The sequence below is a fragment of the Colobus angolensis genome, unplaced genomic scaffold, assembly GCF_000951035.1.
Source record: "Colobus angolensis palliatus isolate OR3802 unplaced genomic scaffold, Cang.pa_1.0 Scaffold456, whole genome shotgun sequence".
NCBI classification, from domain to species: Eukaryota; Metazoa; Chordata; class Mammalia; order Primates; family Cercopithecidae; genus Colobus; species Colobus angolensis.
This window is the reverse complement of record NW_012117999.1, coordinates 626,101-643,875: the sequence shown is the minus strand read 5'-3', so window position 1 is coordinate 643,875 and position 17,775 is coordinate 626,101. Positions and strand designations below refer to the sequence as shown.

Below are 17,775 nucleotides of genomic sequence, written 5' to 3'. Positions count from 1 at the left end.
AATTCTAAAATATCTTGGAAATTATTCTGGAGAGCAAGACTGGGCCCAAAATCACACACTTGAACTTTTAACTTTTCTAGGAAGGATGAAATCTTGATGCATGCTTATAAAAAAAAAAGAAATGCCATTAAATCTAAACAAGGCTTTACTATACTTATCCCGAATAAAAATCTAAGTCATTAAAAAACAAAGGAGGAATTTAATCTACTCTGTTTTACTGAATCCATATGTCTGAAATTCTACATTTAAAATAAAGATCCAGGCTGGGTGCAATGGCTCACGCCTGTTATCCCAGCACTTTGGGAGGCCAATGCAGGTGAATCACTTGAGTTTACGAGTTTGAGACCAGCCTGGGCAATATGGTGAAACCCTGTCTCTACAAAAAAAAAAGAAAAAAAACCACACAAAAATTAGCCGGGTGTGGTGACACATGCCTGCAGTCACAGCTATTCTGAAGGCTGAGGCAGAAAAATCACTTGAGGCTGGGAGACAGAGGTTGCAGTGAGCAGAGATCTTGTCATTGCACTCCAGCCTAGGTGAAAAGTGTAAAACCCTGTCTCAAAAATAAATAAACAAATAAAATGGAGATACAGGGCTGCAGAATTAGAATTAAAGCAGAGGTCATAAGGGCAGCTAGGAGAGGGACAATTGGGTTTACTTGGGTATCCTCTGTTAGCTGGCTGTCGGTGAGTTATTTGGGAGGGTTGCAAATATCAAAAACAAAGGGAAAATTTTACTATATGATTTTTCTGTAAATAGATCACATTTTAAAATTGGGCATGCACTTCAAGTTTTCTTAATCTTCTCAGTATCTGCTACGGTTTGAATGTTTGTTTGTGTTCTTCCAAAATTTATATGTTGAAATTCTAACCTCCAAGGTGATGGTATCAGGTAGTGGAGCATTTGGGAGGTTGTTAGGTTTTTGGGGTGGCACTCTCATGAATGGGATTAGTGCCCTTTTTATTTATTTATTTATTTTTGATTTTTTTGAGACACAGTCTCACTCTGTCACCCAGGCTGGAGTGCAGTGGCACAATCTCAGCTCACTGCAGCCTCCACTTCCCAGGTTCAAGCAATTCTCATGCCTCAGCCTTCCAAGAAGCTGGGATTACAGGTGCATGCCACCACACCCAGCTAATTCTTATACTTTCAGTAGAGATGGGGTTTCACCATGTTGACCAGGCTGTTCTTGAACTCCTGGTCTCAAGTGATTCACCTGCCTCGGCCTCTCAAAGTGCTGTAATTACAAACGTGAGCCAGGCCTTAGTGCCCTTTTTATAAAGAGACCCCAGAGAGACTGTGACCCCTTCAACCATATGAGGACACAGCAAGGACGTGCCATCTATGAGGAAGTGGACCCTTACCAGACACCAGATCTACTGGTGCCCTTGAACTTGGATTTTCCAGCCTCTAGAACTATGAGAAATAAACTGCTGTTTATAAGTTACCCATTTTATTGTATTTTGTTACAGCAGCAAAATGGACTAAGTCAATGTCTAACAATTTTCAAAGCTATGGATAAAATAATTACGTGAGCACAATGTCTGGCATAGAATTATCACTCAATATGTACTAGAAAAATAAAATCAAGACTCAGCTTAAATGTCACCACCAGGAAGCCTTCCACGGAGTCCCTAGGATGAAGTAACTGTTCTTTCTACACATTTCCAAAGCATGCTTGCTTCGATACTGATAATAAAAATGTGAGTGTGTGTGTGTCTCTCTCCTCTACTCAGGTCTTGGGTTGCAAGGATTATATCTTACTATGGAACCCTCAGGGTACAGCACATTGCTGGGCACTAAAATTCACTTGATACATGTTTGTTTAAACTAAATGAATGAATAATTAAACAATGGGCTAAATAAGTAAGCATTTATATTTCCTAAATATATTTTCTTTAATTCTGAATGATAAGATGACATTCAAGAGTTTTCCCCTGGAGCCTCATGCTCAACATGTCTTTCTTCTTCAATAATTTCTTCTTCAATAATTTCTAATCACTTTACCTGTTTTCCTGGGGTATTTTTCAAAGCAAAAAATATGTATTGAAGCAAAGGTACACGACTTTCATGGCTTGAGGGTACACATAACTTTTGCATTAGAAACCATTTGAAATATGCTATATTTTACACATCAGAAGATCTAACATGACAAACTAACCCTGGCTCCATAATCTCTAAAAAATCCAAAGATAATGAGTTTGTAAACTCATCTCTAAAAAGCAAGTAGCTGGTGGGGAAGAGTTACCTGAATATTATAAATGATTTTGAAAGAGAAATCCTGCTGATAATGTATCGCTAATTGGTATTGACCTCTAGCAAAAACACATGACTGAAGTTCCTGCCATTAGCAGTCCATTAGTGATGGTTTTACAAAATGATTCTGCCTCTTAGTACTTAAATTGTCATCTGTGCCTTAAAGGAGTGACTGTCCTGTAAAAAAATCATATTGCTTAAGATTTATTAATTTCCTGTGAAATTTTATAATACACAGGCATGTATTCTAAGACAGATAATTTAATTTCGTAGGGGTAATGGTGATGAGACATAAGTAGAAGGCCTAGTTGATGAGATCATGAGAGAAGGAGCAGAAATAAGCAAGGACGATTTCAAATTTTATAAAAATATGAAATCATGATAGAACTGAAACATTATGGTCTAGAATATAGGTTGAATGAGGGCAGGGTTTTGGCATGTCTGGGACTGATTTTACCCTAATTTTTTAAAGTCATTTTATTAATGTTCACAGATGGTGGCAAAACACATGAGACTCCAGGGCCAAAAATAAAGAACCATATTACTTACAGCCCAGGAAGCAACAAGAGCATCATGTTTCTGTTGGTACTCCTTGATCCCCAAATTCTACAGGGGCAATATGGAGGGGCCAAACAGATGCTATGCACATAGTGGGTTTGTATTGCACCAAAGGCTCAAAAGCTTGGTAACCTACTGCTTTTTAGCAAGCAGTAAGCAAGACTGTTCTTTGTCCCAGAGGAAGACATTTCCTCATCCCTCAAGCTTGCTTGCTACAAACACAACATTGAGAAATGGTCCAAGTAAGGACAAGTCAGGGCAGTGCATTCTTATTATCCTCAGAAAGATGTAGAAGAGTGCAAAACACATGGGGGAATGCTTTCCAACAGGGTTTTGATTTATTTTTTCATTCACAGATTCCAAGCATCTGGCCTACAGTAGTCATTCAATACACATGTGTTAAATGCATGAGTGGGGTTTATAGGTTAAAATTTTGTAATTTAGCTCATATTGCATCATCTAGCAGTTTTATATTGTTAAAGAATACTCTAAAATACCCATGGGAGAATAGAATCACTCTATAATCTTCTCTCTCTCTCTCTCTCTCTCTTTCTCCGGTCTCTTTTTCCTGCATGTAGCTCCAACCATCTTTACCGAAGTTTCTAAATGACAGAATACAGCACAGAGCAAATTTGAAAAATACGGTCATAAAGAATATGCAAGCTGGGCACGGTGGCTCACGTCTGTAATCCCAGCACTTTGGGAGGCTGAGATGGGCGGATCACCTGAGGTTGGGAGTTCAAGACCAGCCTGGCCAGCATGGCAAAACCCCATCTCTACTAAAAATACAAAATTAGCTGGGCATGGCGGTACATGCCTGTAATCCCAGCTACTTGGGAGGCTGAGGCAGGAGAATCGCTTGAACCCGGAAGGTAGAGGTTGCGGTGAGCTGAGATCACGTCATTACACTCCCGCCTAGGCAACAAAGAGCAAGACTAAATCTAAAAAAAAAAAAAAGAGAGAAAAAAAGAAAAAAATGCATAATCATTTTTAGATTTCCCAGAAATTTTATCAAGGCCACTTCTCTTACTAAACACTGCAATTCTTGCAAAACAATAATCTCACAAGTAAATATGTCATAGCTATCATATAGTATGTGAAAGCAAAATTCAAATCACCTGAAGAAACAATCTTTTCCTGTGAGGAGTCTACAAACTGAAAGGTTTCCTAAGGAACGCTTAATGAAGTGTTTTTATTCCTGTGAAATATATTTTTCCTCTAGGTCTCCTCAGAGCTCACAGATACTTCCCTTTGCAAGCATCTTGCCAGAGGAGAGAATCAGTATAAAGCTCTTTGGAATCATTTTGGCAGCCCCAAAGAGCGGTATTAGCTACAGCTCTGCTTTCACTTCTACATGCTGCATAGGGCAATGCATACATTATACCGTATGTGTGTGTGTGTGTGTATTCTCAGGTACAACTGGATGCATAGAAACATCCCAAAGAGTCTATTTTTGTCTTTTATCTGTGCTACTCTTATGACATATGGGCTATTTGTTACAAGAAATATTCTTTCCAAAGCCAAATGTAACCTCAGACTTGGACTGTAAAAAGGAAGGTATAAAGAGGTTTGTTTCCCCTCTACATTTTAGGAGTTTATATTTCCTTGGATAGGAGCAGAATAATGCTTATACTGCATTTTATAAAAGCAGGATCCAACCTTTTTTATCTTTAAAGAGCACTTCTCAAAAAATTTCTATGTTTCCTTTATCATCTGGAGCAAACTAAAATTCCAAATCTTGGTTCTCAGTATTATCTACTGACCAGTTCCTCTGATCTCTGTCTCATGTACACAGGCTTCAATAACTCTAAATTTAATTTTTAAGTGATTTACATAAGGAAAATTTTCATCTCTGATCCCTGCCAGAGACCAATTCACTTCCCAAAGGGTCTCTTGGACTTTAGAGTTGGAAAAAAGGAAAAAGTGAGAAGCAGAATTCTTTTAAGGTAGACTTGCCTGCTGTGGTTCCTAGACTCCTGACCTTTGATTAAGGATTCAGTAAGGATAACACAGGATATTTTTTGAGTATGTGAATAATCCCGGGAGAGTTAAAGGACTATTACTCTTCCCAGATGATAATGAATTTAATTACTTTCCTTCAACAGAAGAAGTTACCCTTTTGTCTTTCGTAAGTCTTTAGAATTGAGAAAGACTGGAGGAGGCGAGAGATAGCTTTGAGTAAAGAACTCTTCAGGGATGGGAGGTCTAAGCACTGACAACGCAGGGGTGCCCCAGGGCAGCTCAAGGGTATTAGAGAAAGGTAAACTAGAACTGGTGAACCATTGTTGTGGTCTGGTTTAAAATTGCACACAATCTATTACTACAGCAATAGGTTTCCATTGTTTATACATAAAACAAAGATATTGGTATGCATGTTTAAACATTTTAATAATAGAGGTGTGTGACCACAAAAGTTTGGAAACCTACTAGAACACAAGAGATGGAACTATGTAAAAGATAAATGGATTATTTTCAAATGTTGCTTCTATTAGTGATATTTTATTTGTATGCTTACCATGTGTCAAGGACCTTTCTTATTGCTTTATAGGTATGAATTCATTGAATCCTCACAGCAGCACGATCATAGTTTAAATAGGCAAAACTATACCAATTTTGTAAATGAAACTGTAGTCCAGAGAGGTGAAGTAATTTACCAAAATCTTACAGCTGGTAACACAGAAGCCTGATTTCAATGCAGACAGTGTCAAGCTCAAGCTCAAGCTGTTAATCTTGACACTGTATTGCCTTCCTTTATTAGTTCTGGAATGGTCTCATACTCTTTCTTCTTCCTTGTTATATCCTATGAACTGCTGCTCCCAGGATCCAAACTCTAGAATTAGGCAATAATAATCTAGCTACATTATTTAGGAAACGGGTAGAGAAATCTACCTGCATCTTAGAAGCTGCTAGAAGCAGCGTAAGTAGTAAACCCCTGTAAGTCTCTGCAGTACCAGACTGCTAGTGGCCCGAAGCTATCAATCCTAATGATGCAGGCTTTGGCGTGAAACATACCAGTAGGTTCATTGCCACCTGAGGTCAGCTATTGCATCAATTCCTTATCTGGAATCTCCTAGGGCAGTGATGAAGTAATGGCATAAACATGAACTGTGGACAAAAAGCACTTAGTTCATATCCTGCTCTGTCATTTACTTGCTGGGTGACCTAGGACAAATTAATCTGTCTCAGTCACCTTAGGTATAAATGGTTTTAATAATAATACTCACCACACAGTGCTGTTATGAGGATTAAATAAATATTTGTAACACATTAAACAAAGTTTGGCACATAGTAAGTACTATATAAGTGTTTGTTAAATAAAAGTAAAGAAATCAATAAATCATTTATATGATTTGAATTCACATAAATCATTTATATGAAGCAGTAGAGTGCCTGACACAGAGAATCAATATGTGTTAACTATTTACTGGAGGCAACTAGCCCCACACAATAAGGGTTTTACAATTAAAATGCTCTGTTCTGTACTTTAAATGTATAGCATTCTGGAATTTGAATGCTTTTTTTGGGATCTGATATTTGGTTTTGGCACATAAAGGTAATGGACACTGAATATCTGATATATTTTTGACAGATAATTGACAAATATATCAGGAATAATGCTAAGTCCTAGGGTCATCATTATGAATGAGAGACAAAAGGTATCTGTAAGAGACAGTCTAAGATGGATATTTTAATCTTGATTTTCTGAAGGAGGAATTAGAGGCTCCAAGGGGCTCTCCTCCAAGGTCATAAGTCTGGAAAATGAGTCTCACATTCAACTCTGCCTGGCTTCACAGCAATGCCCTTTCCATTTCCCTGTCTGCTGCATCTCCTCAGGTGTCAAAATGCTGACTTTGTCATTCTCAGATTTGTCCTTTCTTTGCTGTTGGGTGTGGCAACTCCTGTGTATATTTCAAGATCATGGGATTTAAAGGACACCTTTTGACTTGTTCCCTTTAAAATGAGCAGATTTATACTTATCCATCCACTCATTAACTTCTTCACTCAGCCATATATGTAACCATGCACCTTGTGGCCAGATCACTAAGATATGAAGAAACAGTTGATTCTCATTATTTGTAGACTCTGAATTTATTTGTAACTCCAAATCAATACACATTCACAGACCTCGCAGAACAGTGACAAATTGAGTTGTCCCATGTGTAGGTTCCCAGTTGAAGCTGAACAAGGTGACTTTTGCCTTCCTATTTCAGCTCTCCTACTGTAAACAAGTGTCCTTCATACGGTGTTTAGTGCCACATTATTTGCACATTTTGTGCTTTTTGTAGGTAATTTTGCTGTTTTAAAATGGCCCCAAGTACAAGTGCTGTCTACTATTCCTAAGTGCAAGAAAGCAGTGATGTGTCATGTAGAGAAAATACATGACAAGACATGCTTTTTTTCAGGCATAAGTTGCAGTGTTGTTGGTCATGAGTTTAGTGCTAATCAATCAACAACATATATTTAATAAGGTGCCTTTAAATGGAAACAAACAAAACAAGATTATGTATTGATTGGTGGATGAAAATGTTATGACCAGAGGCTCACAGGTACTAGGAGCAACGACTCTGTATTTACTAAATCAGTCTTCCCTGAAACCTTATAGAACATAACTATCATGAGTATTGAGAATCAACTGTACTTTTTCTGTCACAAGACGTTTCCCAACAATCGATAAGCAAAGTTTATGAATACAAAGCTGACAAAAAAATAAGTCAAATATTAAAAATATATTTAAGAAAGTGTTCAACTTCAGTGATCACAAATAAATAAAAATCAAAATTATAAAATATAATTTTTTCTGTCTAGCAAAGAATGCAAAATTATACAAATTTTCAGTTGTGGCAAGAGTACACAGAGATAGGTACTTTTCTATACTACTGGTTGGCATATTAATGATTACAACATTTTCAGAGAGCAATTCCTCAATGTATAACAAGAACCTTAGAAAATCTTCAACTTTTAAAAAATAAAAAATAAATAGTTCTAAATATAGGAATCAGTATTAAGGCTATGATCAGAAATTTAGAAAATGATTTTTTTTTTTTTTGAGATGGAGTTTCACTCTTGTTGCCCAGGCTGGAGTACAACGGCACGATCTCAGCTCACTGCAACCTCCGCCTCCTGGGTTCAAGCAATTCTCCTGCCTCAGCTTCCCGAGTAGCTGGGATTACAGGCATGTGCCACTGTACCCAGTTTATTTTGTGTTTTTAGTAGAGATGGGGTTTCACCATTTTGGTCACGCTGGTCTTGATATCCTGATCTCCAGTGATCCACCTGCCTTGGCCTCCCAAAGTGCTGTGATTACAGGCGTGAGCCACCACTCCCAGCCTAGAAAATGATTTATGTCAAAATGTGTTCATCACTAAGTTAAATATAATAACGAAACGTTGACAAAACACCTAAATGCCTGACTTCATAGAAATGGTTGAGTAAAATGACTGTCTCTTGTGCTATATATATAGGGATATTTTTGTAGCCAATAAAATTAATAAGATTTTATAGATATTTTAATAATATTAGAAAATGCCTGATATAGTATTCAATGAAAAAGGGGTATTAAAAAGGGTTTAACAATATGTAGCAACTATATAATAGTACATTTTAAAAAATACTGAGTTAATACAATGCAAATACTGGTTGTCTTAGAGTAACGAATCTGTATCTGTACACTTTTTTGAACTTTCCAACTTTCACACAATGAACATTCACAAAAAGTAGATTTACAAAGACTGTAAATTCTCCATTTGGTACATTAAGAAACACTTCTACTATAGTTTTCTGAATTGAAGACAATGAAATTGTTTAATGCATGCATGAAATGGCATTCCTATAAATGAGTCATCTTATACTCTGGCACTTATGACCATATGTTTTACATTTTCAAAACTCCATTAAGCATAAGCACTGGTACTTATTCACAGAGATCCATAAAGTATGTTACAGAGCAGAAACCACTCAGTAATGGTCATGAATGTGGCACTCCTTTCCTGTCCCAATCACGACCAGCTGTGAGTACTAATACCACCTAATTCTGAGCCAATGATAATGAGTCTGAAAATACACTAATAGCTCCATCTCCATTAGTGATGCCAGGTATACAATTAATCTGTTTCCCCATCTCAGGGCATACTCACACCCACCGGGTAGTAGGGTTTCCACCAAATCTCTATATAAAGACCCAGACAATTTAAGATGTAGCCTTATTCTTGCTTCTGGATTCACGTTCCATTTCCTTGTTAGAACTCAAGCTTTCCTAGTGACAGCCCTAGTCTTGTTAAGGTCTTTCCATCTGTTCAGAACATAGACTTGTTTCTTTAATTTCAAGCTATATTATGAGTTCCTGCTATAGCCTTGTTAAATCAACCTAGAATCATAGTTCTGTGACTCACCTGTTGCTTTGATCCAGCAATACCTTCTGCCATACTTTGTGCCATTCTATCAGAAATTTTAGCTAAAAACAAAAACAAAACAAAAAAAAACAAGCCAACCAAACCTACCTTGGATCAGAACTGAGTATGCCATGACACATGTGATATTGTGAATAGGTCTGCTGGTTATATCTTCCATAGAGGTCAGCCCTACTGCCCAGTGACTGCCCTCATTGCCAAGCCACCAGTCATAAACCAAATCTATGTGTTTTGCTCTAGCATTGTTAAAAAAAGTTAGTAAATGAACTAATTAATGCTTAATACTCTAATTATTTAAAAAATTTTATTAGCATTAGCATGATGAAATTTTAGAATGGATGGAAACAATAATATTTTTGTTAGAATTAAGTTTTGCTAGAATTAAAATATGCATATGACTTACATATACAAATATTACATATGTATGTTTTTATAGTTACACACCTACTTATGTTAAGTATATAAGATTAATTTGTTCATTTAGTTCTAGTGAAGCCAAAGTTAGACATGGCGATAATGATTACTTGTTCTCTCTTGACTGTTGATGCTATGGGTTATGAGAACTTAATGGGAGAGGATGGATCAGAAAAACACAAATATATCAATATTACTGGGAAAATATCTCAAGACACATGTCTTGATGGAGTTAGTACAGTTACCCTCATATACAGGCCTCTGAAAATATACAGATCATCTTCCTATGTTATTCACTCAAAAAGAATCTTACCTATAAACTCCTAAATTATCCATTCATTCATTCAATTATGCACACATGCATTCATATTTACTTATTCACTGAATAAATATATATTAAGCCCCTAGAATCCAGGCAATTTCTAAGTAGCTTCTGTGTAAGTTACCAATCTGCTTACATATGAATGTGTCACTGGCCATAGTTAATAAGAGTAAGAAAGGTCATTTGAGCCAATAGAAGACACTGTTTCTCTTAACATTCATAGGAATACTATTAAAACAGTAGCATGCATTTACATAAGTTTAAGAAACTGGGTTATAACAATAAACAGGTTTCTTTACCCTTGGGTGTATTTCTTACTCCCCGTGGTGTGTTTGGATATGTGAGCTTTGAAGCAGAAGCTGGTGGGGAGGTGAAGGGCTCTGCATCATGATGGGAGGTGACTCTACAATTCTCGGGAGGAACAATTGGGGGGGGAAAGAGATAATGGGTATGGAGCAAGGAAGGGTAGAACCAAAGAGATGGAGGGAAAGTTGCATGTTTGTTATGCAGTGACTACCTCTAACTCTCAAATAGATGTTTAATCCTATAGAATTGTGTAGTGCTGGCCTACAAGCCTGGTGAGCTGTACTGGCCCATGACTAAAGCATCTACAAGCTTACTGCCCCTCTAACACAAAGACTAAACAAGTCTAGACTGGTTTCACCATCAGGTAAGATACTGCCTTTAGACAAGGCAATATTGTATCATATGAAAACAATATAATAAATAAAATAGGGTATCAACATTTCTATTTCTCTGGTGTGCATAAACATCCTATGATACCATGTAAGAACACAGATAATCCTGTTTCTGTCTCACTTGCCCTCTCCCAATGCTAACCTCTTTATTAAAGCACCCGATTAGCCCACAGACTGTAGTCTCAAATGTACCTCTGGGAATGAGGGTAAGGGTTTCCAATGACTGTGGAATTTAAAGTTTTCCTTTAAAGCTCCTTCTTTTCCCAGGAGTAAAATGGAGGCAGGCTTTTGTCATCAAAAGGAATCAAATTGTCCTACATGGTGTTGAGGTACACTTTTTATAAATATACGGAGAAAAGAATGAGTTTTGTCTAGGTTCTGCCCACTTGTCTCCACTATGATCTCAGTCAGCTTTTCAAACAGAAAATAAGAGGCTGCCCCCACGGGCACCCCAGAGGCCCAGCCTGGCTGCCCACTTTGGCAATTCTCCCACTCATCAGATCTGCTGCTGCAGGGCTGCTCAGTGTGTACAGCAATTCACAGAGGGAGAGCAATCAGCTCCCTCAGCGGAGAACACTAAGCCAGGAGCTCCAGGCTGGCTCCTCCTCAGCTGCAGTGTAAGTCTGGGAACACTCTCCTCAGGACTGCACTGGCTGGATTCAATAGCCTGCTGGGCCTAGAATGCATCAGGGACTGTTAGCACTCTGGGGAAATACCAAAGTGAACAACACATGCTCCTTTCTGGATGAGATAACAATAAAGTAAGGCACACAGATGCACATCAAATAGCAAGGCAACCATATCAGTGTGAGAATGACTTTCCTCTGCAGGATGTATTAGAGTACTTTTTAGACACTAGAGTGTAATTGTTATCACCTCCAGGTAGGCTTCTTCACCAGGTTGTGAGCAAGGAACATGCTTCACTGGTCTTTAAATTCTCAGCACCTAGCACAGGGCCTAGGTACTTCCTAAAGTAATCCAGGTCTCTATTCATATCCCTTTCTCTGAGATCCTGTCCTTAACTCCTCTGTCTGAGCTATTTACTCATCCATCTTCTTTATTTTGTTTCCCTGTTTTATTTTTGTTGAGTCTGTATCATTACTTGATGTTATGCATATGTCTGTTTCTTATCCATCTTGGCCACCAGAATGGAACCTTTGTAAGAACAGGGCCCTTGTCAGTCTTACTTACCACTGTATGCTGTGTTCCTAGAATACTTCCTGGCAGACAGAATAGGTGCTCAATATGTGTTTTGTTTTTTTGTTTGTTTTTCAAATAATGTTTTTCTGTGTGTGTGGTTCTTTTTTTGACAGGATCTCATTCCCATTGCCCAGGCTGGAGTGCAGTGGTGTGATCTAAGCTCACTGCAGCCTTGACTTCCCAGGTTCAGGTGATTCTCCCATCTCAGCCTCCCAAGTACCTAGGATTACAGGCACACACCACCATGCCTGGCTAATTTTTTTGTATTTTTAGTAGAGACAGGGTTTTGCCATGTTACTCAGGCTGGTCTCGAACTCCTGGGCTCAAGACATCTGCCTGTCTCGGCCTCCCAAAGTGTTGGGATTACAGGTGTGAGCCACGGGGCCGGACCTCAAATAATGTTTTACAATGATAGTCTATGAATAAATATTTGTAGAATAAATGAATTGGTTTAATAGTGTAACAGACATAAGGAGTGTTATGAAAACCCAATGAAGATATTAATTTTGACTACTGAAAGATCATGAGAAGCTTTGTGGAGCAGGGCTTGGAAGTGTGGGTGGGATTTCAACAGTTCAGGAAAGTATCCAGAGGTTGTAAGGGGAAGAACACATTCAGGGAGCCACAAATAGTGAATGATTGCAGGGGAGTTTCTGTCTATACTTTAGTAACTAGTTATATTTAACAGATATTTATGGAGCAACTACTATGTGCCAGGTATTGCTCTCAGCAAGGAGGAAATGAACAAAGCAATAAGAGGCAGCCTTAGTATTCAACATGTAATAGCTGAATAGGCTAGCATGGTTTCAAGCTTAAATCTTAGGATCAGGAGACTGGATTTTGTTCTGTGCTCAGTGGGGAGTCTTGGAAAGCTCGTGAGCTGGGAGACTGAAGTTCTTATGTGGAAAACAAAGAAAGGCATTAGAATGCAGAACAAAGCAAGATGAAAGAAGCTACGATTTTCAGAAGAACTTGCTTTCTTTTTGTAATTAAAGCATACCTAAATATTTTCCACACTGGTTCATAAGAAATCCTAGAAAAATAATAAAATCAAAATATTATCAATGCCAGAATTTGAGACTTCGCAATAGGCCATTACCTTCCTTCTTAAAGACAGAGACTATAAATCCGCTTACTCTAGGACTTTAGTGATCCTTATGCCAACATAGTTATAGGTGATTTAAGTGATAGAAAGAAACAATAAAAGACAATCTTGGCTGCCTTCCTTTTAGTAATAACATTACATTATTAAGTCCTTTGGAACAGGGCATCACTAGATTTAAATCTCTTAAATCGGTATTTTCAGGTAACAACTGGAATGAATGTTTTAAGAGATATTAAACAAGCTTAACTGCACAATCAGTGTATAGTTCACTTACGTGGTTTTTTTGCTAAGTTTAACGTGACAGAAATACCGCATTTGCATAAAGTATGACATGAGAAAATGTTCAAATATTATAGAATATACCAAAAGAAGGTAAGGAAGATAATATTTTTCACATGCCTACCACAGTGCTAAGTGTTTTTCAGGCTTTATTCATTTCTGGAACAGCCTTAGAAATGATATAATGAATTTCTACTTTGCAGATAGGAAATGAAAATTGATAGCTGGTGAGTCATGTAGCCCATGTTGTTTCAACTCAACTTGATAATGCAAAGTTCTGATAAAACAGTAACGAAATAAAGACCTGGTTGAATCATGGGGCATATGCCATAATTATTTAAATGTCTCATAAAGAAATACTCATTTAAGTCCCTTTTTATGAATCAAAATAAAGTATTCTTATGGAGACTCTATTTGAACATAAGATGGTTAGATTTGTTGATTTTTAGGTTTAGGTTTTAAAAATGTAACTGTAAAGCTCTAAAGTTCCATTGCAGGGATGGAACATTCATGGGGAGAGTGAACAACATTTGGTTTCCTTATTTTTGTTATTTTTTTTAAAGAGACAGGGTCTTGCTCTGTCACTCAGACTGGTGTACGAGGCTACGATTATAGCTCACAGCAACTTCAAACTCCTGGGCTCAAGCAATTCTCCTGTCTCAGCCTCTCAAGTAGACGGGACCACAGACACATGCTAATTTTTAAGTTTTCTATAGAGACAGTGTCTTGCTATGTTGCCCAGGTTGGTCTCGAACTCCTAGCCTCAAGCAATCCTCCGGCCTCAGCCTCCCAAAGTGGTAGGATTACAGATGTGAGCTACCGTGCTTGGCACTTCACTTTGTTTTCCTAATAGAATTGCAGCCTTGTGACACTGATAAAAGAATAAAAAGAACATGTTCACACTAAATTCAGAATTAACACCTAGCTATATTCTCATAAAATGTTTAATAATTTTCTATTATTTTTAGTGTGACGACAGTCATATTTTGTTATCATTTCTAGGCCTGGCCATGCAGCACAGAAATTGTAAAAATTCTACAAGCAAGTCTTGAATCAGCTGATACTTTAAATATTAATAGTATTTAAACCCATCCCTTTGAAACACGTTCACCCATATTTGATTGCCAGATATTAATCTTTTCTTTAAAGGGCCAGATATTAACCATTTGGCTTTGTGAGACATTCAGTCTCTTGAAACTAGTCAATTCTGCCATTATAGTGCAAAAGCAGCCGCAGACAATAGGTAGATGAATGAGAGTAGTTGTTTTCCAACAAAACTGTATTCATAACAACTGGTGAAAGAGTGGGTTTGGCTGCAATGCTGTAGTTTGCTAACTTCTGATTTATAGAACAGGTATGGCTATAAAAATGTAATTTAAGCATAGTGACATGTTCTGATTGTTTACTTACTGATCTGTGTAACTTATCTGTTTCCACTTCTGCCTCTTCTAATAGACTGAGGTCTTTTAAGGCATGGAGAAAATCATGCTTTTTCTTAATATCCATAGTACATTAAAGGCAGGAAAGCTGCTATAATGGCATCCATAAGAGCTTACAGAATACCAATGGAATAAATAAAATATATGTGTCAGTAAAATTAGATTTCCACAGAATACAGGCTACTTGTACATTGGTCTTCCCACCAAAGTAAATAGCTCCCTAGAGTGAGAATATAAAAACGCCTTCACTGGCACCACTCATCTCTGTTGAGGACACTCACGGCCTGCACATCAAGCTGCCCCCCATAATTTACAGGCAGAGCCAATTTCCTGCACCCACACATACACACACACATTATTTCTAACCCCTAGTCAATTGCCTGAAGTCATAGTCACAGGGAGCCGAAATTCTGAATGTGTACAATGCATGGCATAACTGCTGTTTACGAAGAACAAGTCATTTATTTTATCATTGAAATGTAAAACCCTCTAATATACCTCCTCAGAAGTTATCTGGCTCAGAATATTGCAATAGTAAGGCAATCATGATTAAGTTATAACGTTTTATAATGTTTAGTGCAGGTAATAAATCTTTTATTTTGAGCATAATGAAAAAGCTCTACAAATAATTAGAAACCTTGGCCCTAATAAGAAAATGTTAACAAATAATTAGCCTCCCTGGGGTATTCATTCACATGTCTCTGTATGTCTCTTAGTAGGCTTTTAATAAATGTTTGTTAAATAAATGAAGGCAATAGACTTTTGCTACACTAACTCTGAATAATCAAAGAGCTAACTTTGAACATGTCAAATATCATCAATTGTATTATATAAGAAATACAATAATTTCTGATAAAATTCCCACTAGAGGGTGGCTGTACAAGGACAGTGTTCCTAAAATGGTGCTGAAATCAACTGTAAGAGATATATCCATGTATGGAGTAAATGTAAAATGATTACTTTGTCTTTCATTTGATAACTGGGAGAGAGAGATACTGAAAGCAGTTCTGGAGAGGATCCTGGAGACCCAGGCTGGAGAAGTTGTTGCTGTCCAGCTGAAGGAACAAAGACCCATGGCAGCTGTCATGGGTCCGACAAGGCATCCACCACTCACTGCAGCTAATGCTACGGGGAAGTCGGGAGATAGCAAACAGGAAAACATATAGTGGATTTCAAAGTGATCAAAGAGAAGGCATTATAAATGGGTAGCACCACAGGAAAAGAGGGAAAGGCAATAAATCAGAGGGAATAAACAAAATCTTGAAGGAAAAGGAGTCAATCTTAGGTATACAATAAATAAAAATGGCAATTCTAAATGCTGTCTTAGTAGAAAACGAAAAGACCAATTCAAAATACACACACACGCTTTTAGGATTAATGCATTGTTTCCTGAGAACACTAGAATTTAATTTTTCAGGCAGAAAAGGAGACAAAAAAGGAGCTTTTTTATGTCTTCAAATTTCAAAGAATAGACAGCCTTGGATGATGCACCCTAGGTCTTATTTTAGTCTACATACAGATAGGATGATTAAGCTTTTGTACAGTCTGTTGAGAGTCTTTGAAAGAAAGCTTGTTTTAAACAATCAAATTCACCTGAGTACAAAAGAAAATGCTGCAACCTTTCTTTTAAGTGGTTAGAAGTGAACCACAGGAAATCAGCTTGGGGTCCTCTAGATCTGAGAGAAGGAATGGCTTGCGGAATGCACCAGGCAGGGCAGCCAGAAATAAAAGGGGAATCAATGAAAGGTAGAGTGCAAAATGAAGATAAATAAAGATGAAAACTTTTAAAGGGAAAAAAAAGGCAGGGAGATCAAATAGGATTAATGCTGGGCCACCACTTCGGATTTTCACAGTTTACTGATGGTTCTGGGGTTTAACATTTACTAATTTGATTTCTGAATCAAACATATCGAGATATCTTCATTTCTCAGTTGGTAGAATATTTCATGAATGATCCTGGAGGGAGAATATTTCACTCTGCCTCTGATTTAGGTCTCTCTTCTGGTCCAATGAGTAACCAAATGACCTGGGACAAGTCGCATACCTGTGATGCCTCAGCTGCCTCACAGAAAAAAAAAAAAAAAAGGCATCATAACTGTACTCCTGGATTCATAGCATTTTGGAGAAAAACCACGGCAGCTTTACCTCCATGAATGAGATGCACAAACAGGAGCATAAGAAAGCAAAGCTCCTCCGAGTGACGTGGTTATAGGAGAGTTCCAGGGCTGTAGAATCTGCTGTTGTTGAATATTATATAATGAGGCAGACAGAGGCAAACATTGAGGATGCACTCTTGTCCTCTATCTGTACCCAGAACCTGAAGCAGGAACGAGGGAGTAATGTCAGGAGAATAACTTGGTGGGAGCCTGCGGAAGTGGAGCACAGACTATTTCCCTTGAGCAGGGTGACTTTCAGAAATTACCTATGAAAATGTTCTCAAACTTGGTGTCAGAATTACCGGCAGCAGTCATATGCTGGAAAATGTTTAACACATGGCTCTTACCCTGATTTGTAGTGTTTGTCAATCTCCACAGTGTAACTATTGCCACTGTAACCAATTTTTCTTCCACAGATTTAAGGAGGAGATAAAGAGCCTGCACTACCTGGTTCCAAAATTCTACCACCTGAAGGACTTGTTTAAAAGCACAGATTTTTAGGCCCCATCCTTAGTGTTTCTTTTTCTTTCCTTGAACTTTTTAAAATAGAGATGGGATCTCACTATGTTGCCCAGGCTGGTCTGAAACTCCTGGGCTCAAGTGATCCTTGGCCTTGGCCTCCCAAAAGCTGGGATTACAGGCGTGAGCCACTGAGCCCAGCCCCCTCATCCCTAGTGTTTCTGATTTGGTGGTTCCCACAGGATACTGATTCATTTTTTTTTTGGAGACAGAGTTTTGCTCTCGTTGCCCAGGCTGGAGTGCGATGGTGCGATCTCGGCTCACTGCAACCTCCCCCTACCAGGTTCAAGCGATTCTCCTGCTTCAGCCTCCAGAGTAGCTGGGATTACAGGCACCCACCACCATGCCCAGCTAATTTTTGTATTTTTAGTAGAGATGGGGTTTCACCACGTTGGTCAGGCTGGTCTTGAACTCCTGACCTC

The 17,775-nt window shown here is 38.1% G+C and overlaps 1 protein-coding gene across 2 annotated transcripts in view; it reads right to left on the bottom strand.

Moving 5' to 3' along the window:
• The window catches only part of CSRNP3 (cysteine-serine-rich nuclear protein 3), a 214,296-nt gene that overhangs the window by 35,821 nt on the left and 160,700 nt on the right, over positions 1 to 17,775 (bottom strand). The window lies entirely within an intron of this gene.